Genomic DNA, 26,274 nt, shown 5'->3' on the forward strand with positions numbered 1-26,274 from the left:
GATATAGGCTAGTCTCACTGGAGTTAGATGATATCTCAAAGTAGTTTTTTTTTATTTTTATTAAATCATAGCTGTGTACATTAGTATGATCATGGGGCACCATACACTTGGTTCATAAATCGTTTGACACATTTTCATCACACTAGTTAACATAGCTTTTGTAGCATTTTCTTAGTTATTTTGCTAAGACCTTTACATTCCACATTTACTAGGATTCACATATACCCTTGTCAGATGCACCGCAGGTGTAATCCCATTAATCCCTCCAACTCCCTCCCGCCTCCCTCCCCTCCCTTTCCCCCTTCTCCCTATTCTTAGGTTGTAACTGGGTTATAGCTTTCATGTGAAGGTCCTACATTAGTTTCATAATAAGGGTGAGTACATTGGGTACTTTTTCTTCCATTCTTGAGACACTTTACTAAGAAGAATATGTTCCAATATGTTCCAGCTCCATCCATGTAAACATGAAAGAGGTAAAATCTCCATCTTTTTTTAAGGCTGAATAATATTCCATGGTGTACATATACCACAATTTATTAATCCATTCATGGATCGATGGGCACTTGGGCTTTTTCCATGACTTAGCAATTATGAATAGGGCTGCAATAAATATTCTGATACAAATATCTTTGTTATGGTGTGATTTTTGGTCTTCTGGGTATATGCCCAGTAGGGGGATTACAGGATTGAATGGCAGATCTATTTTTAGATCTCTAAGTGTTCTCCATATCTCTTTCCAAAAGGAATGTATTAATTTGCATTCCCACCAGCAGTGCAAAAGTGTTCCCTTTTCTCCACATCCACACCAACATCTCTGGTCTTGGGATTTTGTGATATAGGCTAGTCTCACTGGAGTTAGATGATATCGCAAAGTAGTTTTGATTTGCATTTCTCTGATGTTTAAAGATGATGAGCATTTTTTCATATGTCTGAAGGCTGTGCGCCTGCCTTCTTCAGAGAAGTTTCTCTTCACGTCCCTTGCCCAGCCTGTGATGGGATCCCTTGTTCTTTTCTTGCTAATGCGTTTGAGTTCTCTGTGGATCAAAGTAGTTTTGATTTGCATTTCTCTGATGATTAAAGATGATGAGCATTTTTTCATATGTCTGAAGGCCGCTCGCCTGTCTTCTTCAGAGAAGTTTCTTTTCAATTCTCTTGCCCAGCCTGTGATGGTATCCCTTGTTCTTTTCTTGCTAATGCGTAGCTGGGTTCATCTCTTGGTTCTCTATTCTGTTACAGACATCTACTTCTCTGTTTTTGTGCAAATACCATGCTTTTTTGATCACTATCGATTTGTAGTATAGTCTGAGGTCTGGTAGCGTAATTCCTCCTGCTTTGTTTTTATTTTTGAGTAATGTCTTGGCTATTCGAGGTTTTTTCTGATCTTGTTCAAGATCTTTAAAGTATGACAGTGGAACTTTAATAGGGATTGCATTGAAGGTATATATTGCTTTGAGTAGTATGGACATTTTGACAATGTTGATTCTTCCCAGCTTTTCCATTTATTCTTCCCAGTTTTTCCATTATTAACATTCTCAGCTATCTCTTTTCTTAGAGTTTCATAGTTCTCTTTATATAGATCTTTCACATCCTTTGTTAGATAAACTCCCAAATATTTCATCTTCTTTGGCATTACTGTGAATGGGATAGAGTTCTTAACTGTTTTTTCAACTTGACTATTGTTGGTATATATAAAGGCTACTGATTTATGAATGTTGATTTTGTAACCTGAGACGTTGCTGTATTCCTTGATCACTTCTAAGAGTTTTGTAGTAGAGTCCCTAGTGTTTTCCAGATATACAACCATATCATCTGCGAAGAGTGAAAGTTTGATTTCTTCTGACCCTATGTGGATGCCCTTGATCGCCTTTTCTTCCCTAATTGCAGTGGCTAAAACTTCCATTACAATGTTAAAAAGCAATGGAGACAATGGGCAGCCTTGTCTGGTTCCTGATCTAAGTGGAAATGATTCCAATTTAACTCCGTTCAACATGATATTGGCTGTCAGTTTGCTGTAGATGGCCTCTATCAGTTTAAGAAATGTCCCTTCTATACCAATTTTCCTAAGTGTTCTGATCATGAAGGGATGTTGGATGTTATGAAAAGCTTTTTCTGAATCGATTGAGAGGATCATATGATCTTTGTTTTTTACTTTGTTTATGTCCTGAATTACATTTATAGATTTACATATATTGAACCAGCCTTGAGACCCTGGGATAAAGCCAACTTGATCATGATGTATGATTTCTTTGATATGTTGCTGGATTCTGTTTGTTAGAATCTTGCTGAATATTTTTGCGTCTATATTCATTAGTAATATTGGTCTATAATTTTCTTTTTTTGTTGGGTCTTTTCCTGGTTTGGGGATCAGGGTGATGTTTGCTTCATAGAACGTGTTGGGGAGTCTTCCTTCTTTTTCTACAGTTTGGAACAGTTTGAGTAATATAGGTACTAATTCCTCTTTAAAGGTTTGGTAGAATTCTGATGTGAAACCATCTGGTCCTGGACTTTTCTTTTTGGGGAGGTTTTGTAAGTTTGATGTTATTTCCGAACTTGAAATGGGCCTGTTCAACATTTCCACTTGATTCTGGTTAAGTCTTGGAAGGTGACGAGCTTCCAAGTATCGGTCCATTTCCTTCAGATTTTCATATTTCTGAGAGTAAAGTTTCTTGTAATATTCATTAAGGATTTTTTGGATTTCTGAGGAGTCTGTTGTTATTTCGTCCTTGTCATTTCTGATGGATGAGATTAGAGATCTTACTCTTTTTTTCCTGATTAGGTTGGCCAAAGGTTTATCTATGTTGTTGACCTTTTCAAAAACTAGCTTTTTGATTTATTGATCTGTTGTATTGTTCTTTTGTTTTCAATTTCATTTAGTTCTGCTCTGATTTTGGTTATTTCTTTTCTTCTACTGGGTTTGGGGTTGGAGTGTTCTTCCTTTTCCAGTTGCTTGATATGTCCCGTTAAGTTGCTAACTTCTTCTCTTTCCGTTCTCCTGAGGAAGGCTTGCAGTGCTATAAATTTCCCTCTTAGAACTGCCTTTGTGGTGTCCCAGAGGTTCTGATAATTCGTGTCTTCATTGTCGTTTTGTTCCAAAAATTTGGCAATTTCCTTCTTGATCTCATCTCTGACCCACCTATCATTCAGCATGAGGTTATTTAACTTCCATATTTTTGTATGAGTATGTATATTCCTGTTGTTAGTCAGCTCAAGTTTTATTCCATGATGGTCCGAGAAGATACATGGAATAATTTCTATTCCTTTAAATTTACTGAGGTTAGATTTATGAACTAAGATGTGATCGATTTTGGAGTAAGTTCCGTGAGCTGATGAGAAGTATGTGTATTCAGTTTTGTTAGGATGAAATGTTCTGTAGATGTCTGCTAGATCTAAATGCTGGATGGTTAGATTTAAAGCTAAAATTTCTTTACTCAGCTTTTTGTTGGAGGATCGATCCCTCTCTGCCAAAGGAGTGTTAAAATCTCTGACTATTATGGAGCTGGAGGAAATCAAGTTGTTTATGTCTGTTAGAGTTTCTCTTATGAATTGAAGTGCATTCTGATTGGGTGCATAGATATTAATAATTGAAATCTCATCATATTGAGTATTACCCTTAACAAATATGAAGTGACCATTCTTGTCCTTCCTTACTTTTGTTGGTTTAAAGTCTATTGTGTCTGCAAATAAAATTGCAACACCTGCTTTTTTCTGGTTACCATTTGCCTGAAATATGGATGACCATCCTTTCACCCTGAGTCTGTATTTGTCTTTTAAGTTAAGATGTGACTGTTGTAAGCAACAGATATCTGGTCTGAGTTTTTGTATCCAGTCAGCTAACCTATGTCTCTTTAGAGGACAGTTTAAGCCATTCACATTAATGGAGATTATTGGTAAGTTTGGTGAAATTTTGGATATCGAGTTTTTCAAAAGTCCAGTGGACAATTTTAATCTTTTCACCATTGTAGAAGTTGGAGTTTGATCAAGAGTTTCTGAGTGAGTTTACATTTGTAGTAGAGGATTGGGTTGGTCATTACAGAGGCTAGGTCTGAGAATATCCTGAAGAACTGGTTTGGTTGTGGCAAATTTCTTCAACATATGAATGTCATTAAAGTATTTAATTTCTCCATCATACATGAAACTCAGTTTAGCTGGGTACAAGATCCGGGGTTGAAAGTTATTTTGCTTTAGGAGATTAAAAGTCAATGACCACCCTCTTCTGGCTTGAAAAGTTTCAGCAGAGAGATCTACAATCATTCTAATGTTCTTACCTTTGTAGGTAATGGCTTTCTTTCGCCTGATAACCTTGAGAATTTTCTCCTTCATGTTGACTTTAGTGAAGCTAATTATGATATGTCTGGGGGATGACTTATTGGGGTTGAATCGTGCTGGAGTTCTGAAACTGTCTGCTATCTGAATTTCAGAATTTCTAGGCATGTCTGGAAAATTCTCTTTCATAATTTCATGCAGAAGGGCCTCTGTGCCCATCGATGCCACTTCATCGTTTTCCAGAACTCCTATTATTCATATATTTGCCTTCTTCGAATTATCCCAGAGCTCTCTAAGAGAATGATCCGTTTTTGCTCTCCATTTCTCTTCCTCTTTGAGAGTTTGGGAGCGTTCGAAGGCTTTATCTTCGATGTCAGAAATCCTTTCTTCTGCTTGGTCCATTCTGTTGCTGAGGGATTCTACTGTATTTTTCATATCTTTAAGGGCTGCAAATTCTTGCTTCAGTGTGTCTAAGTCTTTGGTGGTTTTGTCTTTAAATTCGTTAAATTCTTGAGACAACTTTTGAATTTCTCCTTGGATTCCTAATTCCATTTTATCAATCTTGTATGCAATCCAAATTCTGAATTCGATTTCTGACATGTCTGCCAGTTGTTTATGAATGGGATCTTCATTTACATCCGCCATTTCCTTCCTTGGGGGGGGTTGATCTATTCTGGTTATTAATGTTACCAGAGATTTTCTGCTGATTCCGCCCCATGGTTGTTTTACTCCCTTTGATTTTTCCCCTAGGGTTTTGTTGAGGGCCTGTTCAGTGTTGTAGCCTGAGAGACTGGGGCCCTGTCTGGTGTGGTGGGGCTAAGTGGTTCTGACTTATTGTCAGCTGGCTTCTGTTTGACCTCAGTGAAACACTTACTCTGGGTTGAAGTCTCAGTTCTCTGAGTCGGCCCTACCCTGGCTGTTTCCGGGGTCTGTGAGTCACCTCAGGCAAATCCTATACTCAGGGGTGGCTTCCTCTGGTTTCCCAGGGAGGCAGGGGGTATGGCTTCAGCCGCCTCAGGGAACTGCTGCTCTGATGTGGGTCTCTCCCAGCCTTACTCCTGTGTCCCAGAGTCAGGACTGACCAGCCGCAGTTCGGGCACTGTCCACGCCCTGACAAATCCCTCAAGAATCTGGACTCCCGGGGGACAGACCTCCAGATCCCAGAATGAGGGTGGGGTGGGGTGCTGGGAGCTCAGAGCTGCCGGCAGCAAGCTCACTCAATTCCTCCCAATCTTTGGCTCCACCACACCGCCGCAGCCCCAGCCTCCAGGCTTCAGAGTGAGGGCGGGGTGGGGGGAGCGGCTGGAGCCCAGAACTGCCAGGCAGCAAACAGACTCAGCTCCACCTAGTTCCTTGCCCAGCCACATGGCATGCACTCAGGTCTCCAGACCACAGAGCGAGGGCAGGGGTGGGGGGAACGCGGGGAGCTCAGAGCCAGCAGGGGCTCTGAGCTGCAGGGAATCCGGTTGACAGCGAGCAAAAGGTCCTCCCAATCTCTCACCCAGTTGTACTGCCGCAGCTCAAGCCTTCAGGCTTCAGAGTGGGGGCGGGGTGGGGGGAGCTGCTGGAGCCCAGAACCGCTGGGCAGCGAACAGACTCAGTTCCACCCAGTTCCCTGCCCGGCCACATGGCAGGTGCTCAGGTCTCCAGAGCACAGAGTGTGGGCAGGGGGAGCACCAGGAGCCCAGAGCCAGCAAGGGCTCCGAGCTGCAGGGAGCTCAGTCGGCAGCAAGTAAATTCAGTTCCTCCCAATCTCTTGCCCGGTTGTACCACGGCAGCTCAAGCCTTCAGGCTTCAGAGTGGGGGTGGGGTGGAGGGCTGCTTATTTCTATGTTTAAATACTATTCATCTGACAAAGATTATAGTAATTTTCTTACCTTTAGGCACCCATAGTTACACTTTTATCTTTATGTTCATATCTCATCTGATAACTCTTCTTTATTTTGCAATTATCATATTCAATTCTAAAATACAAAATAGCAAAACTGTTATATCTTAAAGGAGTTATATCTATCACTCCTCAGATGGCTATTAGATAGATAGCATCAGTGTTTGCCTACTTACCTTTTCAAACAGAGATGCTAGAGATAAATAGACGTGATTGTTTCTTTCATATTTCTTTTAGCTCAGTTACTACTGGAGTTACATAAAACTCAAGCTCCAGAACCCCTCCCTTGGGATACAGATGTTAAGTAGGTTTTTTTCCCTTTCCTAAGCAGACATTATAGAACTCCTGACTTTGGCAAAGTGACCATGCTATACCTTTCTCGTTGTTTGCGCAGAAAAGGCAGACTGTGCTTTACAGTACTGAAGCAAAAGCTTAAAAACCCAACCACCAGCCAATTGCCTACCTTTGATAGGTTTATCCACTTTGCTTCTTGCTGAGCAGAGGTAATTAATCTCTCAATGAGCATTCTTCTAGCTCCACTCTCACTGCCTTCATACTATGCTAACCTTATTGCTTGAAAAAGACACACTAACTATCTGCCTTTCACCTAGGACATATTTTCATGACATCCAATGTAATTGTCAAGCTTCATTCAACCTATGTAAGTCCACTCCCTATACTGACTGGCATTCCTTTGGCTAAGCCAATATGCTATATTTTTTATAGTTCTTAAAATAATAAATAATATATAAATAATAAAATAATCCAAGTACATTGTATGTTGTATAAGCTGAAACTTCTGAACTCTGCCTCTTAACAAGAGCACACCACATGTTAAAGATTTAAGAATTCACAATCACTTACTAATAGTAGATAGGTCTTTGGGTTCTTCAAGATATGGGCATGTTATGAAGTTAAATGGAATGTTTAACTTCCTTGGACACTTGAATCAAAAATGTAAAATGAACTAATGATTTACCAGAGGCAAATCATCTGAAAGAAAAATCATTTTTAAAATTGAAGCACATACTAAAAATCATGCTTTTGAAGCTCAAGGAAATATCCTATCCATTTACTATGCAAAAAAGTCCATACTAATTTTTCCATAATTGTTATTATAAGGAAAGTTATTAAATTTAAATTATTAATTTTATGTTATTTATAAAATTATTATAATTATTATAAATTATTTCATCAGTCCTGAAGGACTAATTCAAATATAATGATCTGATTTACTAAAACTCTCTCACAAAGGTTTGAGTGTTGGACTTTCCAGGATGATCCCTTGGTGGTGCTCGAGTACAATTCCACACCTTACATTTGTCACATGGAAGCATCTAAGACATGAAAATTGGCCCAAAATATAAAAACATGGGTCGGGAAATTTTACCCTGGGATCAACTGAAAGTTGTTTCAGTTGACTGAAACTTCAGGTGACTGAAACTTCTATTATCTATAAGTATAAAAATCCAGAAAAACTATAAAGGTAAAGCAAGGCTCAGAATTCTACCTCAAGAATCAGTTAACACTTACAAATGGACTCATTCTATTGTTCAAATGACAAAGCTTTAACGTTTCAGTAATAGCCTACAATTTTTCTAATAGGGACAAAAGTTTTCCTCTTCTAAAGGGTAACACTTTGATATTAAAAAAACAGGATTTTGTTTTTCCACTTGGATGGAGGATCTCATTTTATAGGTACCATACTTAAAGAAATATGTAGAATCTTCAAACAAAACAGAAACATCATTGTCCATATTTTCACTGAAGTTCTAGAAAGAAAAATGAACTAATAATATTTTAATCAAAACCAAAACTGTCCAAATTTTTGGAAGAGCTTAATCTTTCTCACCTCAGGTTCTACCCTTTTCCCTAGTGATGATGTGATATACATTACCTCAAACCTCAAACTCTTGCTAAATAAAACTCGTATAGAAAGATCTATGAGCCTCAGATTAACTCTTTCTCCAATATTCTTTATTTGTTATAGTCCAGTTTTGTCAGCTATTGTCAAAACTAATAGCACATACACAATCACATGCCCAAGAAGTGCAAAACTTCAAAACAGACATCAGACACCTTCTTCTGTGACATAAAACAGGAGACTGAGTATACTGGGAAGTCTCCAAGATATTAGTCATGGGAAGGTTATCTCAAGTACTTTTAATCACAACTATCAGTCTTAAACTCTAGGGTATATAGTCATGGATTCATGATTCCCAGTGTAAATATGCTAAGGATTCTACAATCTGGACATATAATCGCACTAAAGACATATACCCCTGGTGCTTAGTGTATCCTTTTATATGCACACAGCTCCAGAAAGATAGCTAGTCCAGGAATTTATGGATCGAGAAGATGACATGGGGCATATCGAGTTTCTGTATAAGACTTTCAGAGAAAGATTTATGATTAGGACTTACATTTTATTATTCATCGCTTCCTTTTCTTATGTCTATTCTTCCTTTTTGTGAGAAGACTGCCATAGGACCTCTTGCCCTTCTTCAGCTGTCTTCTTTCCCATAAACTCTGTGAACTCCCTAATTCACCTGTCTCAAAAATTGCAATGGCTGCCAATTTTTCCAATTAATTAATTTACCATCCAGCTTTGGACCCTTCTCAGAAGACCTCGGGACATATCAGTGTGTCTTAACTGAACTTGAAGCCCCCAACCATTAGCTGCTATTCCTGAAATCTACAAAAAGCCTCAAAGGAATAAAAAGAATATCAAAGATAAAAAGAGACATAATTTTATTCTCTTGGTTAGGTCTAGGCCAACTAGAAACAGGATATAAAATGGGTTCCAATTGTTTCTCATTATGATTGTCCTCATATTTCTTGGGTTACTCCACAGCTGCTTAAATGTTACTGTAAGCTATTGTGTGTCAGTCCACTTTGCATTGTTATAAAGGAAATAACTGAGGTTGGGTAATTTCTAAAGAAAAAAATGTTTATTTGGCTCATGGTTCTGTACAAGAAGCACGGTGCCAGCCTCTGCTTCTAGTAAGGGCTTCAGGGAGTTTCCTATCAAGGCAGAAGGTGAGGGAGAAGCAGGTGTGTGGTGAGAGAAGGAGCAAGAAGAGGTGGTACCAGGATTTTTAATACAACCAGCTCTCCAGTGAACTAATAGAGAACTCACTCATTACCATGGAGAGGGCACCAAGGCATTCATGACCTAAACACCTTTCACTTTATCCCATTTTGAACACAGGAAATCAAATTTTAACATGAGATTTGGAGGATACAAATATCCCAGTCGTATCACCTATTACCTCAAGCCAATATCCATTGGATGATATTGCATCAACAATAAACTCTCCATGGTCAACCTGAGTCCTCTTGGATCTGAGTTTGACCACAAGAGGGGAGTGAAGAATTATAATGACAGAAATAAGACACAGCTTAACTAAGGTATAAACACCAAAGAAGGACTTCATCAGGCAATATCAAATGTGAACATACCACTACCTACTCCAAAGCTGAAATCAGAAGGCTTCTTGGAAAAGGTATAAATGACTGAAATTGCCTTCTCTGATAATAATGCAATATGCTCAAGTCAAAATTGTTCCCCTGACAGTTTTCAACCAACTAGCATGCCAAAGACAGAACAAAAGATTTCCTTTTGTTCCAGCTACTGAGGTTCTGCCTTTTGTAAACCCTGCCTTATTTGGTGACAATCTACATATGATTGATGTCTCTCAGATATGAGTAAATATCAGCTATGCTTCAAACTAAACCAAAAAGCAAAAACTAAACTAAATGTCTGAGATACTCTTTGACAACGGTGGTGCCAACATCAAAGATAGAGAATAAAATGGGGTCGATAATCTGCAAGCAGGTTCAGGTGTGGGGCATGCAGAGTCATGGTGTCTGCAGGATGCATAGGAGGTAAGCAGTACATAAAAAACTAAGGTGGAGGCTGGAGCAGAAATGAGGAATTATCCACACACAGGTGGTATGGAAAGATTTGTGGTGTATTACAGAGGTGTTTGTAAAGGAGGAAGATGGATTACCACCAAGCTGTCTACACCACCTTCTCATGGTCATCTGGAGAGGAAGACCCAATGAAGAAGACTGAGTAGAGCTCTCAGACAGGAAGGAGGAAAACCTGCCCATGGGGTGTCTGCAGCACAATAGTTGCTGGGAGAAGAAATTGAGCCATGGTATGAAATGTAAAGAGGAGTAAAAGATTTTATTTTATCAAATCCCAAATGCCATTCATTTGAAAACATCTCAATTTCAGAAATGTTGAAAATCATTATCTTAGAATTGATGTAATACACCAGAATGTGGGCTGAAAAGGAAGCACTGGATTTGGAAACTAGGAAGCCAATGGTGACTTTACTCAGAGAAATCTATTTTGCTAGATTGGTTAAGTACAGAACTCGATGAACAAATGGGAGGTGAGGAATGGTGTGTGGGCAGGATGCAGACCACTATTGCTAGAAGTTCATAGTGACAGGAAGATTTGATGAAGCTTGAGATGGGGAAGGATTTAAGGGAAGGTAAGTTTTGTCTGAGGATGACTTCATCCTTTCTAAAGACTAAAGGGAAGAAGCTGATGGATACATTAAATGCACCTATGAGGCACTACAGAAACAGGTTACTGAAGGGAGCACAGCTGTGAAGTCAGGCAGGGCTGGGTTTAAATGTAACTTTTCTATTTACTAATTATTAATAACATGATGGTGGACCTCTTAATTCGGTGACCTCAGAAGGCTCATAACCTTCTGAGCTTTGGTCTTCTCATTTGGAAAAATGGGATAATCATTCCCCTAGCGTATGAAGTTATTGTATGTATTAAGATTATTTACGTAAAGTTTTTGGCTCAGGATTATATTAAATGCTTAAAGAATGGGATCTCCTATTCAGAGAATAAAAGAGAGTATAATGATTAGCCACACCCAGGTGGGAACCATGTAATAAAGTTCGCAGGTAGTGGAATTAAGCCTGAAAAGGAAGAGGGGTCCCTCTGTGGTGGTTCTAAAAGATCTCCACAAATTCTTTGATATTCCCTCTTTCAAAGGATAGAGCCTAAACCCCCTCCTTTTGAGAGCAAGACACACTTAGCAACTCACCTCTAACAGAATGTGGCATAAGTGACTATCCTCAGCTTTTGAGAGGTAAATTGTAAAGGGCATCACAACTTCTTCCATGCTCATTCTCTTGGATCAGTCAGTCTCGGGGAAGGCAGTTGACATTTCAATAGAACACTCAAGTTTCTTTTGGGGAGGCCCATATGATGAGTGACTGAGATATCCTGCCAGCAGCCATGTGAGTGCGCCATCTTGGAAGGTGATACTCCAGCCCCAGCCCAGCTTTCAGATGACTATAGCCCCAGCTGATATCTTGGCTGCAACCTCATGAAAGACTGTACCAATACCAACCAGCTAAGCTACTTCCAAATTCCTGACTCACAGAAACTATGAGATAATAAATGCTTATTCTTTTTAAGTTGCCAGGTTTTTTCTTATACAACAATAGATAACTGATAAATTCTCTTTGTATGAGGTATAATGAAATCAGAGAATGACAGGTGAAAACATACATGGTATGAAAAGAAGAAAAGGCAGGTTGTCTAAGGCTTCTATTTTCTTTGTAAAATTAAAATATGTGATATGTTATCTGTTGACAATGAGGTGGTTTGGTAAGACTGATAAGGGACTGGAATAGCCCTGTGGAAAATGGGAAAGGGAATTAAGCAGGAACACAAATAAGACTAATGGTTTTCTTTTTTTTTTTATTATTAAATCATAGCTGTGTACATTGATATAATCATGGGGCACCATTCACTAGCTTCGCAGGACTGATGGTTTTCTTTTGAGCCTACCTCCCTTCATGCCAAGACCAAGCACAAAAATCATAGTTGCTAATGAAACTAAATCAGACTCCATGTAATGAGCCTTTGTCTCAAGAGTGAAATTCAGAGGCTGGTAGCCTGTCTGGGCCTGCCCCAGAGACTGCCTGTGTGAGCAAACTGCCGATGAGTAAGCTCAAGACTGAGCATGCATGGCTCAGGCTCATCTTGGAAAAGTACTCCTTGCTGTCAAAAATGATTTGCAAGAGATATATAGAGTCTAGCACATTATTTATGAAGAGGGAGAGAACGTCAGGGAAGTATTATAAGAGACACATCAACAAGCCTTATATATTCTGCAGCAAGCATATTGCAGTAAGAGGAAAACATAATTTTTCAAAACACATTCTTCCAAATGTCTCAAGTTTGCATTATTGTTTCCTGTGTAGTCCATCCTCCCACCCTTCCCTTCTTCTACACCACCCCACACGTTCTCTATCAATCTCCACTCTTGTTATGTTGTTAGCAGGAGAGCCCTGAGATTTCTCCTGATTTGTCCAGCTATCAAGCTTCAGTCTTTAACTCAGAACAGAATGGAGCTCCAGCACATAAAAGGGTCCAGGTCTGGATTGTCCTTACCCAAAGTTATTTTAAAGAAATTACATAGCCCTGGTTTCTCTAAACCCCACAAGTCAAGCAGGAATTGAGTCAATCTACCTGCAAGCAGAATGATGAATCCTGCTCTCCTTAACAGCTTAACTTCTTTTCACACTGATTCTGTTTGCAAACTGGGGAACTGAAAGTCACTGTAAAATGGGTGTTTTTGTAACTTACACAATAGGGTCCATTTATTCATTCATCCTTTCACTCACTCAGCTATTCAATTATTTAGCAACTCAGTATTAGGTGCCTCCTCCATAATGGGCCAGGCATGTGCTAACACTGGAAATAAAGAAATGAATATAGTGGTCCCAAATAGTAGCAAAATGGCCTGGTATATAGTAAGCATTCAACAAATACATATTAAGTAAATAATAATTCCTGCCCTCTCTGGGCATCAAAATCTAATAGGGGGAGGAGGCACATAAATAACTAAAACTGTTTTAAAGGAATAGATCATGTATTTGTAAATATAGAAGACCATATCTACCTGGAAGTTAGGGATGGTTTAATAGAGGAGGTAATATCCACTTGATCTTGAAGAACAAATAAGAGTTTTTCAGGAAAGGACAGTATGATAGAAAAGGTCTTTCCCAGGAGACCAAAATTATTCCTAGGTCTTATTGTTAGCAAGATTCTTTTTGTCACTCCAGTCTAATTCTAACTTGCCAATCTAAATATTTCTTAATCTTTTATTGGGATTCAATCTTTTCAGTTTATTTTTGCTTTTGTTCCCAAAGCAGAATAGGTTGGCAAAATGAGACGCAAAACAAGTCTCTTCAAAAGAGAGTGTTTTTGACAGTAGATGAAATGAATTCAAGGGAAGAAAGGATATAGTTTTAGTTTTTTCCCAAGAGAATCTTTTAATCTATTATAATTTCTAAGCCAAGTAGAAGAAATTCTTCCTAAAAATGGTCTCCCTATTATATCTAAACCTTCCTCTTTGACACCTGGCTGAGAACTCTGAAAACATCCCCTATTGCACACCAGACCAGTGTTTACTGGTACTTGTTCACTTTGGACAGTTCAGGGATCATCAGACATCATACACACTAAACTAAAATGGCAAAAGGACTTGGAATAGCCAAATGTAATAATTTAGTTTGTCATTATTAATTCACTAGGTATTAAAAATATCGAGAAAATTCTTCATTTCATGAGAGCATGGGAAATCACATTATACCAGGAAAGTAGAGTTTGCTAGGCCACCACATTTCTCTAAATTGGTATTTATAAAGAACTTTTATTTGCAGTAATAAACATGGATCAGTAGTGACACTTACTAAAATGTTTTAACGAGTTAGCTGAAGCATTTTGTTTGGAGAAGCTACTGGCCTAACAAGACCTGCCACTGTTACCAAGGCCAATTAAGTATGTTTCCATGAAGTTGTTTAACCTGTTCTAGTAAGCCTGTAAACTACTTTGACAATCCTAAAGGAAACAAAAAGGAGCAAAGTAAGAGGGATGGGAAAAGATGCCAAGGGACTGAATGTTTTTATAGTTTAATCAAGAATTTTGGGCTCTGTCACATTTCCTCTTGGCCTCACAGATTCTTATTTTTTTCCAGGTTGGAACCCTTATTGTATTTAATAAAGTTGATAGATATTTTTTATACATAGCTCTGCAATTTCAAACTAATTATCAGGTATTTAACCAGCAAAGCTATGCAACATTTCTATTAGTCTATTTTGTAATAAAAGGTTACCATCCACCAAGCCAGTCAGTGACAAATCAGAATAATACAAAAATTTTGAATTCTTCCTTTTCTAGTTAACATACTATTGTTTGTCTTCAATTTTCTGGATAATTTCGGATTTTAATGAATATGATTCTTCAAGAACTGAACAATCATTCCAAACAAATCAAGGCCAGTGTGTCACCATAGAGGCAGCATTTCCCACACTCTCAATAATATGCTTTCCACATCAAGGGTTTCAGGGACCAAAGAGGTGTGGGAAACACAGGACTAAACTCTAGATGTAACTCCATAGGTTTCTTTATCATAGGCACTCTCAGATTTCTTCATATGGTAATATAACATCATGAATCTCTAAGAGGAAATATAGAATGTAGTGTTTTCTATCTCATTTGACCTCAGAAGCTGTGTTTGAGGGCCATTCAGTGGGACTGGTGTCCCAAAGACTACACTTTGGGAAATAATGCTATTTGAGTATAATTGTTATTCTTGAACACCTCAAATTGTTTTTTTTTTTTTTTTTTTATTGTTTGAGACAAGATCTCGCTCTGTTGCCCTGGCTAGAGTGCAGTGGCATGATCATAGCTCACCACGACCTCTAACTTCTGGACCCATTTGATCCTTCTGCCTCAGCCTCCTGAGTAGCAGGGACTACAGGTACATGTCACCATACCTGGCTATTTTTTCTACCTTTCTGTAGAGATGGGATCTTGCTAAGTTGCTCAGAATGGTCTGTAACCCTTGGCCTCAAGTGATCCTCCTGCCTTAGTCCCTCAGAAAGCTAGGGTTACGGTGCCAGGTCCTGGACACGTCAAATTGGTAATGGAGCAGTAGACCCTGCGAGAGGACTCCAGGCAAGGTGCAGCTTGTTACCGATGGCTTATTTCCCTTCCCACAACATCCATCAAGCACCTCCTAGAGGCAAGGGTTCTGGCACCATCCCTTTCCTATTTATTCACAATGAATAGAAGGTAAAAACAGTCCAAAAGTCTATCAACAGATGAATAGACAAACATATTGTGGTATATATATACAATAGAATATTATTCAGCCATTCAAAGGAATGAAGTTTGGATGCATATTACAATGTGAATGAACCTAAAAAAAAAAAAAGGTATGATATTTGAAAGAAGCCAGGCACAAAGGGCAATACTTATGGGAACAGAGTGACCCATCGGGTGACACATCAAATCTTCTAAACTCCTTACCCCTAATTCAAATCAAAAGAACATGATATCCGAAAGAACGTGATATACCAACATTTAGCTGTTATTTTTCACAACCACTAATCAGAAACCCTTGAAAATAAAAGTTATTGGTTTATACTGAAGTGCAGTGCACATAACAAAATTATTCACTTAGATGTGAACAATTCACTGGGTGAACAATTCACTGGGTGTGATGGCTCACGCCGGTAATCTTAGCACTCTGGGCGATGGAGGAGGGTGGATAGCCTGAGTTCAGGATTCAAGATCAGCTTGAGCAAGAGCAAGACCCGGTCTACACTAAAAACAGAAAAATTAGCCAGGCATAGTAGTGTACATCTGTAGTTCCAGCTACTCAGGAGGTTGGAGCAGGAAGATCGTTTGAGTCCAAGAGTTTGAGGTTTCTGTGAGCTCTGATGATACTCATGGCACTCTACCCAGGGAGACAGAGTGGGATACGGTACATTCACAGTGTTGTATAACCAGCATTTCTTTCTAGTTTCAAAACATTTTCCTCTCCCCAAAATGAAATCCCATACCATTAAATAATTAACTCCTTTGAGCCACAGGCACTGCCCGAAATAGTTAACTCCTTATTCCCTTCTTTCCCAACTCTTGGTAACTATCAGTCAGCTTACTGTTTATGTGGGTTTACCTATTCTGGATATTTCATATAAATGGAATCATCCAGTATGTGACCTTTGTGTCTGGCTTCCTTCAAATATAACCATTTTTTTTCAGGTTCATTCACATCGTAATATGCATCCAAACTTCATTCCTTTGGATGGCTGAATAATACTCTATTGTATGTATATGCCATGATATGTTTGTCCATTCATCCACTGAAAGAAATTTGGACCGTTTTTACCTTCTGGCCATTGTGAATAATGCTCTACCAAGATTCATGTCCAAGTATTTTGTTTTCGATTTATTTGGGGTTATAACTAGGAGTGGAATTGCCAGGCACAGAAATAAAGTTTGCCAATAAGGCAAAAAGAAGTTCATATGATTTAGCTAGCTTCAGACACAATTTACAACATGTTTTGTAAAAGATGCATAGAATGCATTGTCCTTGGGAAGTTTAGAGAATGACTTATCAAAACAAGTTTATTTTCTACACAAAACATACCTATTACTCCTATGAATTACTGTTCAGTTTTAGTGAACCATTTGAGTTTCTGTTACTCAAGCATACAGAGTTTCTGTTGTCTTTTCAGCCTACAAAGCTTAACAAAGACAATAAATAGAAATGCCTTTTGGTGTCTCTATTGTTGGGAGGTATTATATTCATGTGAAGGAAGACAAAAATAATAATAAAGATTAACACCAGCACTATATCAGCCCTTCTGGAAAGATTTTGAAACATTCACAGCTTTTTAAAAAATAATTAAAGTTAATCATCTGAGTGTGTGTCTCTAAAAAGAGTTAATTGATTAAATGTGGTTGAATAGACTGAAAACATGAAATGCAAGCACATTAATTGAACAGAGAACTCAAGTATATTTCTCATTTTTCCATAAATGTTTCCTAATGTTTAAACTAAGCTTTATGCCAAAGCCATTCTTTTTAGGGTGGGCATTAAGAAAAGTCGTGGTTCTAACCTGATTATTATACATGATATTAAGAATATACTGAGTTTAAATTTCTTTCTAGGAAGAAAGGAATGAGGTCTATATATACCCAAGGGAAACATTGGGATTTTCATATAAGTAAATCTACCTTCTAGTTTATGTTTTGTTGTTGTTGTTGTTTGTTTGTTTGTTTTTTGTAGAGACAGAGTCTCTAGGGTGCTGTGGTAACAGTAACCTTCAACTCCTGGGCTTAGGCGATTCTCTTGCCTCAGCCTCCCAAGTAACTGGGACTATAGGCACCCGCCACAACACCCGGCTATTTTTTTGTTGCAGTTTGGCCAAGGCTGGGTTTGAACCTGCCACCCTCGGTATATGGGGCCAGCGCCCTACCCACTGAGCCATAGATGCCACCCTACCTTCTAGTTTAAAATGTTGCTACTGCTATTACTGGCAGTAGATACAGGCAGTAAGGTTTTTCTTTTACATTTTAATTTCAACTGTGTTTAAAGTGTTATAAATTCCATGACTATAATAAGCTGAGGAAATGAACGTAGTAACTATGATGCAGTTCGTTGGACTTTAATATTAACAGTAGTAAATCTTAGGATTGATATATCTCAGTCCAATGTAGCTATGGTAAACGACATAGATGTGGATTGCTGAATTGTATTTCCAGAACTTTCCAGAAGTGACAATTAAGGCTGACAGTTGGATCTAGCAGGTCATTAGTCTAGAACACACGTGACCTTCTTCTACACCAGATTGGGAAAATTCTGCTTCTTGTATTCACTGATATCTCAAAGAGTAAAGAAAAAATATCAAGATAGGCAGTATGAGGTTCTACAGCTTTGGGCCTCTCAGGATGAGACAGTATTTTTCCATGAAGAAAAGTTGATTTGATTTGGCCTAATTATCTGATTGATGTGTTGAGAGGCAGGATGATTTGGGAATGTATTTGCTGTGTCTGTTTTCTCTTTAGGCAATTTACTTAGTCATCACCCACTTTTTATCCTACCAACATTAGATCTCAAAATTCCATAAGATAATAATTTTCATTCCAAATTTTAATAATATTTGTAGTTTAATCATATATTTTATAATAATGAAAGTAACATAAGAATACATGCTCACAAGTACAAAAAACACAAAAGAATACAGAATAAAAAAATGAAAGCTTTTTGTTCAATCTCCTCCCTTTCTTCCCACCTGTCCGATTCTCTTTCCTTTCCCATAGGTAATCATAGTGAACAGTTTGGTTCATGATCCCAGACACCAAAATAGACATCCCCTCATCAACTAAGATGGATGCTTAAGGTTAAGGATACAAAATTACCTATAGGTCATATTTCAGGGCCTGGCTGCCATGGCAAATTTCTAAATTCCTACAGCTCTAACCTCCCTAACAATAGGGGTTATTGGCCTTATATATAACCCAGAGCACTAAAACTGATTGGACAAAGGATCAGCCTTACAACCATTCCTTTCTGAGAAGCAACTGCAGACCTTAAACTAGTTTCAGCCACCTTACAGAGGCTGCATACAAATTGTCTTTGTGTCCTGTGGCTCACCTTTTGATGTAAGGAGCCAAATCTCACCTCATGTATTTATTTTTATTTTATTTTTTATTGTTTGGGATTCATTGAGGGCACAAAAAATTAGGTTACACTGATTGCACTAGATAAAGTCCCTCTTATAATTGTGTCCAGCCTCCAAGAGGTGTGCCATACACCATGACCCCTATCCCCCTACCCCTTTCTCCACTTACTCATTCTCCTACCCACACCCCTTGTATTAGCTCATCTGATGCTTTCATATTAGAATAGAGTACATTGGATTCTTGCTTCTCCATTCAATGCATTGGGCAGCACCTGTAGCTCAGAGGGTAGGATACCAGCCTTATGCACCCAGGCTGGCAGGTTTGAACCCAGCCTGGGCCAGCTAAACAACGACAACTGCAATAAAAAAAAATATAGCCGGACATTGTGGTGGGGCTGGTATCCCAGCTACTTGGGAGGCTGAGGCAAGAGAATTGCTTAAGCCCAAAAGTTGAAGATGCTGTGAGCTGTGATGCCATGGCACTCTACTGAGGGTGACATAATGATACTCTGTCTCAAAAAAAAAAAAAAAAAAAAAGAATGTGTTCCACCTCCATCCAGGTCAATACAAAAGATGTAAAGTCTCCCTCTTTTTCAATGGCTAAATAGTATTCCATGGCATACATCTACCACAGCTTGTTAATCCATTCCTGGGTTGGTGGGCATTTAGGCTCTTTCCACATTTTTGGTGATGGTAAATTGAGCTGTGATAAACAGTCTAGTGCAAATGACCTTATGACAAAAGAATTTTTTCTTCTTCTGGGTAGATGCCTAGTAATGGGATTGCAGGATCAATGGGAGGTGTAATTTTAGTGCTTTGAGGATTTGCCATACTTCCTTCCAAAAAGGGTATTAGTTTGCAGTCTCACCAGCAGTATAAAAGGGTTCCCTTCTCTCTACATCCACACCGGCACCTTCAGCTTTGAGACTTTGTGATGTGGGCCATTCGCACTGGGGTTAGGTGATACCTCAGGATAGTTTTGATTTGCATTTTTCTGATTAGCATTTTTTCATGTTTATTAGCCATTTGTCTCTCTTCTTTAGAAAATGTTCTATTCATCTCTATTGCCCAGTGATATATGGTATTGTTTAGTCATTTTTTGTTGATTAATTTGAGTTCTCTATAGATCCTTGTTATCAAGTTTTTGCCTGATTCATAATATGCAAATACATTTCTCCCTTCTGAAGACTGTTTGCTTTGGTTGTTGTTTCCTGAGCTGTACAGAAACTTTTCAGTTTAATTAAGTCCCATTTGTTTATTTTTTGTTATTTTTGCAAATACCACGGAGGTCTTCTTCATAAAATCTTTCTCTAGGCCGATATCTTCAAGTGTTTTCCCCACACTTTCTTAGAGGATTTTTATTGTTTCATGTCTTAGATTTAAATCTTTCATCCACTTTGAATCAATTTTTGTAAGTGGTGAGAGGTGTGGGTCCAGTTTCAGTCTTTTACATGTGGTTATCCAGCTCTCCCAGCACCATTTATTGAATAGGGATTCTTTTCCCCAGTGTATGTTCTTGTTTGGTTTATCAAAGATCAGGTGGCTATAAGATGTTAGTTTCATATCATGGTTTTCTATTCCATTCCAAATGTCAATGTTTCTATTTTTGTGCCAATACCATGCTGTTTTGATCACTACAGGCTTGTAGTATGGCAAAAAGTCTGGTATGCTGATGACCCTGGCTTTGTTTTTATTACTAAGAATTGCCTTTGGTTCTACATGGTTTCTTTAGATTCTATACAAAATGAAGAATTATTATTTCCAAATCTTGACAGTATGATGATGGCATTTCAATGGGGATTGCATTGAATCTGTAGATTGCTTTCAGTAGTTTAGACATTTTCACAATGTTGATTCTTCCCAACCAGGAGCATGGTATGTTCTTCCATTTGTCAATATTTTCTGTTATTTCTTTTCCATTTGTTAATATCTTCGTAATTTTCTTTGTAGAAGTCCTTCACCTCTTTCGTTATGTATATTCCTAGGTATTTCATTTATTTTGAAGCTACTATGAAGGGAATTGTGTCCTTGATTAGCTTCTCATCTTGGCTGTTGTTGGCATATACAAAGACTACTGATTTGTAGACATTGATTTTATATCCTGCAACATTGCTGTATTTTTTTTTATCACTTCCTGGAGTCTTGTGGTTGAGTCTTTGGGGTTCTCTAAGTATAAGATCATATTGTCAGCAAAGAGTGAGAGTTTGACCTCCTCTTCACCCATCTGGATGCCCTTTATTTCCTTCTCCTTCCTGACTGGATTGGCTAGAAGTTCCGGCACTATGTTGAATAGTAGTGGTGATAGAAGACAACCTTGTCTGGTTCCAGTTCTGAGTAGAAAAGCTTTCAGTTTTAGTCCATTCAGTATAATATTAGCTGTGGGTTTATTATAGATGGCTTCAATCAGATTCAGAAATGTGCCACTTATGCCTATATTCTTAAGTGTTCTAATTAGGAAAGGATGCTGAATTTTATCAAATGCTTTTTCTGCATCTATTGAAAGAATCATATGGCCTTTGCTTTTGCTTCTGTTGATATGGTGAATTATGGATATGAACTTGGGTATGTTAAACCAGCCTTGCATCCCTGGGATGAAACCTACTCGATTGTGATGAATGATTTTTTTTTTTGAATGAATTTTTTTTTTTGAGACAGAATCTCACTTTGTCACCCTTGGTAGAGTGCCATAGTGTCACAGCTCACAGCAACCTCTGGCTCTTGGGTGATTCTCTTGCTTCAGCCTCCCAAGTAGCTGGGACTACAGACACCTGCCACAATGCCTGGCTATTTTTTTGTTGGAGTTTGGCCAGGGCTGGGTTTGAACCCACCACCCTTGGCATATGGGACCAGCACCCCACCCACTGAGCCACAGGCACCACCTGATGAATGATTTAATGCAGGGGTCCTCAAACTTTAAACAGGGGGCCAGTTCACTGTCCCTCAGACCGTTGGAGGGCCAGACTATAGTTGAAAAAAAAAAACTATGAACAAATTCCTATGCACACTGCACATATCTTATTTTGAAATAAAAAAACAAAATGAGAACAAATACAATCACACTGCCTCATGTGGCCCCCAGGCTGTAGTTTGTGGACCCCTAATTTAATGTGCAGCTGTAATCTATTGTCTAGGATTTTGTTGCAAATTTTTGCATTTATGTTCATTAGTGAGATTGGTCTGAAGTTCTCCTTTTTCAGTTGTGTCTTTTCCTGGTTTTGGTATCAGCATGATGTTTGCTTCATAGAACGTGTTGGGGAAGATTCATTCCTTCTCAATTTTTTGGAATAATTTTTGTAGTATGGAAAATAATTTTTGCTCTTCTTTGAAGGTTTGATGGAATTCTGGTGTGAAGGCATCTGTATAGGGCTTTCTTTTTTATTGGGAGATTTTTTAAAGTGTTTCTTTGATCTCAGTTCTTTAAATTGGTCTGTTCAAGAGATCTATTTCTTCTTGATTAAGTCTAGGGAGAGGGTGTGATTCTAGGTGTTGATCCATTTTCTCCACATTGTCAAATTTCTGGGCATAGAGTTCCTTGTAATACTCAGAGATGATCTCTTGTATCTCTGTGGCATCTGTTGTTATTTCCCCTTTATCATTTTTAATTGATGTTATGAGATATTTTACTTTTCTGTTTCTAGTTAATCTAGCCAAAGCTTTATCAATTTTATTTATTTTTTTCAAAAAAACAAACTTTTTGTTTTGTTAATTTTCTGGATGATTCTTTTGTTTTCAATTTCATTCATCTCTGATTCAATTTGTATTATTTCTTTTTTCTGCTGGGTTTGGGGTTAGATTGTTCTTCTTTTTCCAATTCCATAACATGGTTCATGAGTTTGTTGATGTGCACTGTTTTTTGAATGTAGGCATCTAATGCAATAAATTTACCTCTTAAGACTGCTTTTGCTGTATCCCACAGGTTTGGGTAACTTGCGTCTTCATCATTGTTATGTTTGAGGAATTTAATGATTTCCTCTTTTATCTATTCCTAAACTCAAATATCATTCAGCATAAGGTTGTTTAATTTCCATGTCTTTGTGAGAGGATGAACATTTTTGTTGGAGTTGAGTTCCACCTTTATTGCCTGTGGACTGAGAAGATACAAGGTATAATTTCTATTCTTTTATTTATGCTGAGATTTGATTTGTATCCTAGGATGTGGTCAATTTTGGAGTACATACCATGGGCTGAAGAGAAAAATGTATATTCTGTACCTTTGGGATAGTGTGTTCTGTGTATGTCTATTAATCCCATTTGTTCTAGGGTCACATTTAAGTCCTTTGTATCTTTGTTTAGTTTCTGTTTAGAGGATCTGTCTAGTTCTGTTACAGGGATGTTAAAGTGCCCAACTATTTAGCTGTTATGGGACAACATATTGCTCAGATCCATCAAGGTCTGTTTCACAAAGGTGGGAGCATTCAAGTTGGGGACATAAATATTTAAAATTGAAATGTCTTGTTTTATTGTTCCTTTAACCAGTGGAAAGTGCCCATCTTTGTATTTTTTAACTTAGTTGCTTTAAATCTGCTTGTATCTGAAAATAAGATTGCAACCCCTCCTTTCTTCTGATTTCCATTTGTTTGAAATATTGTTTTCCATCCCTTAACTCTGAGTCTTGATTTGTCCTTCAAGGTTAGGTGTGTCTCCTAGAGGCAGCATATGTATGGCTTGTGCTTTTTTATCCAATCAGCCAGCCTGTGCCTCTTCAGTGGTGAATTTGGTCCATTGACATTTATTGAGAGAATTGATAAGTGTGGTGGAGTTCTATTCATCTTATTTTATGAAAGTCCCTTGTGTAGTTTTATCCTTTGTGCCATTGTGGAAACTAAATTTTAACCTTTAGCTTCTGGGTTTTTACTTTGCTGGTGGTCCACTGTGGTGGTCAGTGCTAAGAATAGGTCTAAGCATTTCCTGTAGAGCTGATCCTGTGGCAAATTTCTTCAGTACTTGTATATCCACAAGAGATTTGATTTCTACGTCAATTTTGAAACTTAGTTTAGAAGGATACAGAATTCTGGGCAGGAAACTGTTTTGTTAAAGAATGTTGAAAGTGGATGACCATGCTCTTCTGGCTTGGAAGGTTTCAGTTGAAAAGTCTGCTGTCATCCTAATGACTTTGCCTCTGTAGGTGAGTTAGCACTTATTCCTGCTGCTTGCAAAAAATTTTTTCATCTTGACTTTGGACAGGTTCATTACAATGTGTCTTGGAAAGGCTCTGTTTGAGTTGAGATGATCTGAGGTTCACTGTCCATCTGAAAGGAGTGTGTAAGGGTCTTTAGTAAACTTGGGAAGTTTTCATTTATTATAGTCTCTAGTAGGGCTTCCATTCCTTTGGGACAATCTTTTTCCCCTTCAGGAATCCCTATTAATTGTATGTTTAAATGCTTCATGGAGTCTTAAAGTTCTCTAAGCCCTTGTTCTTCTTTCTCTCTTTTCTTTTCTGCCTCTTTAACTACCTGGATTAACTTTATCCCCTAGCTCTGAGGTTCTTTCTTCTGCATGGTCTAACCAATTTTTGATACTTTCTACTGCATCTTTACATTCCCTGATTGTCTCCTTCATTTCCTTAAGCTTCACCATATCCTTTCTATATTCTACATATCTCTCATCTGACTTTTGGTTCTGTCTTTCCATTTTCTTATCCATTCATTTTATTGTCTTTATCATCCATATTTTAATTCTCTTTCTGTCAAATGCATTAATTCTTTATAGGTGGAGTCTTCTGCAGTAGCTGCCTCATGGCCCCTTGAGGGAGTGCCTCTGTTTTGGTTTTTCATGTTGCCCAAATTTTTCTGTTGGTTCTTTCTCATGTGTTCTTTCTTCTCATTCCCTCCTTGTCCTCCTTTTTCCTTCTCACTGCCTCCTTTATTTCAAACAGAAGCCCTTGCTGTTGATAACACTATGTTGCAATATGTGTCACCTGGACACCAGGTAGCACTGTGGGGGTGGGGGGTTAGAAGACAGAGAGCACAGCCAACAAACTCTATGTCTTTATTCCAAACCTAGTTGCCTTCAGTGATCACCTGATTGTTTCCTCAGCATTCAGACCCTGCCAGGTTGGGACCTTAAAGCTCACAAGAATCCTCAGGGGTAGGTTTCACAGTACCCTCTGACTCCAGTTCCCATGTGGTGTGGGAGTCCCTCAGCCTGCTCCAAGAGTGGAGTTCTGATCCCACCAGGCAGAATTAAGATGGCTGTGCTTTAGGCCCCTGCTAAGACCTTCTCATAACCTCCCCACAATGGCAGCTCCCTGACCACTGAGACCTTCACGGTATGGGTGCCTCACCAGCCACCTAACCTATGGCAAGTCCACTCCAACTGGCATTCAAATCTGGTTGCTGTATACTGTTCCAGTCCACCCACACTTCCAAGCTTTCCACTCAACATGCAGCTTCCCCCAACTACTGAAAACTCCAGAAAGGCTTCCTCACATCCTGGACCTCTGTGGGAGGCTGGGGGCAGCTGATCCCAGCTGATCACAATCACTTGCCTAATTCATCAGATTTCCACACTCCAGATCATACATTTTATCCAGCTCACCGCCTCCTCATTGTGCACCCCGAGCTATGACTCTGGGTAGGGTCCCCATGCCAGGTTATGCTGGGTTCTCTCTTTTTCCAGTCATTCTAGGAGAGCTCAGCTGAACGATCCTTCTGGTCTGCCATCTTGATCCACCTACCTCATCCCACCTCATTTAAATGCTAAAACCTTACCACATGTTGAAAATGCCAGGTATGTTACGTATATATTTACTCACTGCACATGTGCTCAACTCCCTCATAAATATGTATAGTTTCCCCCAAAACCTGCTGATTAGGTATGGCTATTGTGTGATATAGGCCTTTGAGGCATAAAACCCAGCCTGTTCTCCCTTCTTCAAGAATGAACACCTTTGACACATGCTGGAGACTATTCCTTCCCAGTTTGCAAACTAATATCATCAACAAAGCACTCCTTCCTATTAGTTAGTGATCCTGGTGGTCTGTCTTTTGGATGACAAGTATATGCCTTTCCAAAGTGTATTGTTGTAGGCCAGGTATGGTGGCTCATGCCTATAATCTTAGCATAATCAAGTCAGGAGGATTGCTTGAGGCCACAAATTTGAGATTAGCCTGGGTAACATAGTGAGACCCTGTCTCTACAAAAAGTAGAAAAATGAACTGGGTGTGGTGGCACTCACTTTTAGTCCCTGTTATTCAGGAGGCTGAAGTAGGAGGATTGCATAAGCCTAGGAATCTCAGGTTACTTTGAGCTGTGATAACATCTCTGTACTCTAGCCCAGGTGACAGATGGAGACTCTGTCTCAAAAAATCAAAACCAAAACCAAAACAAAACAGTGTGTAGTTACAGATATAAATGAAGATAGAGATATCAAAGAAGACCATTTACTAAGCACTAAATAATAAGCTACAATGCAACTACTCTTCAGGGTTATTCTCAAAACAAGAATACAAGTTATCTGTCAAAATTACTGAAATTATTGCCTACTAGAATTTTAATATATTCTTTTTCCCCCAGAATCTTTTTCTTTTCTCCTCTTCTCCTCTCTTCTTCTTTTCTCTCTTTCTTTTTTTAGACAGAGTCTCACTTTGTCACCCCTG

The sequence above is a fragment of the Nycticebus coucang genome, chromosome 11 (assembly GCF_027406575.1).
Source record: "Nycticebus coucang isolate mNycCou1 chromosome 11, mNycCou1.pri, whole genome shotgun sequence".
Lineage (NCBI taxonomy): Eukaryota > Metazoa > Chordata > Mammalia > Primates > Lorisidae > Nycticebus > Nycticebus coucang.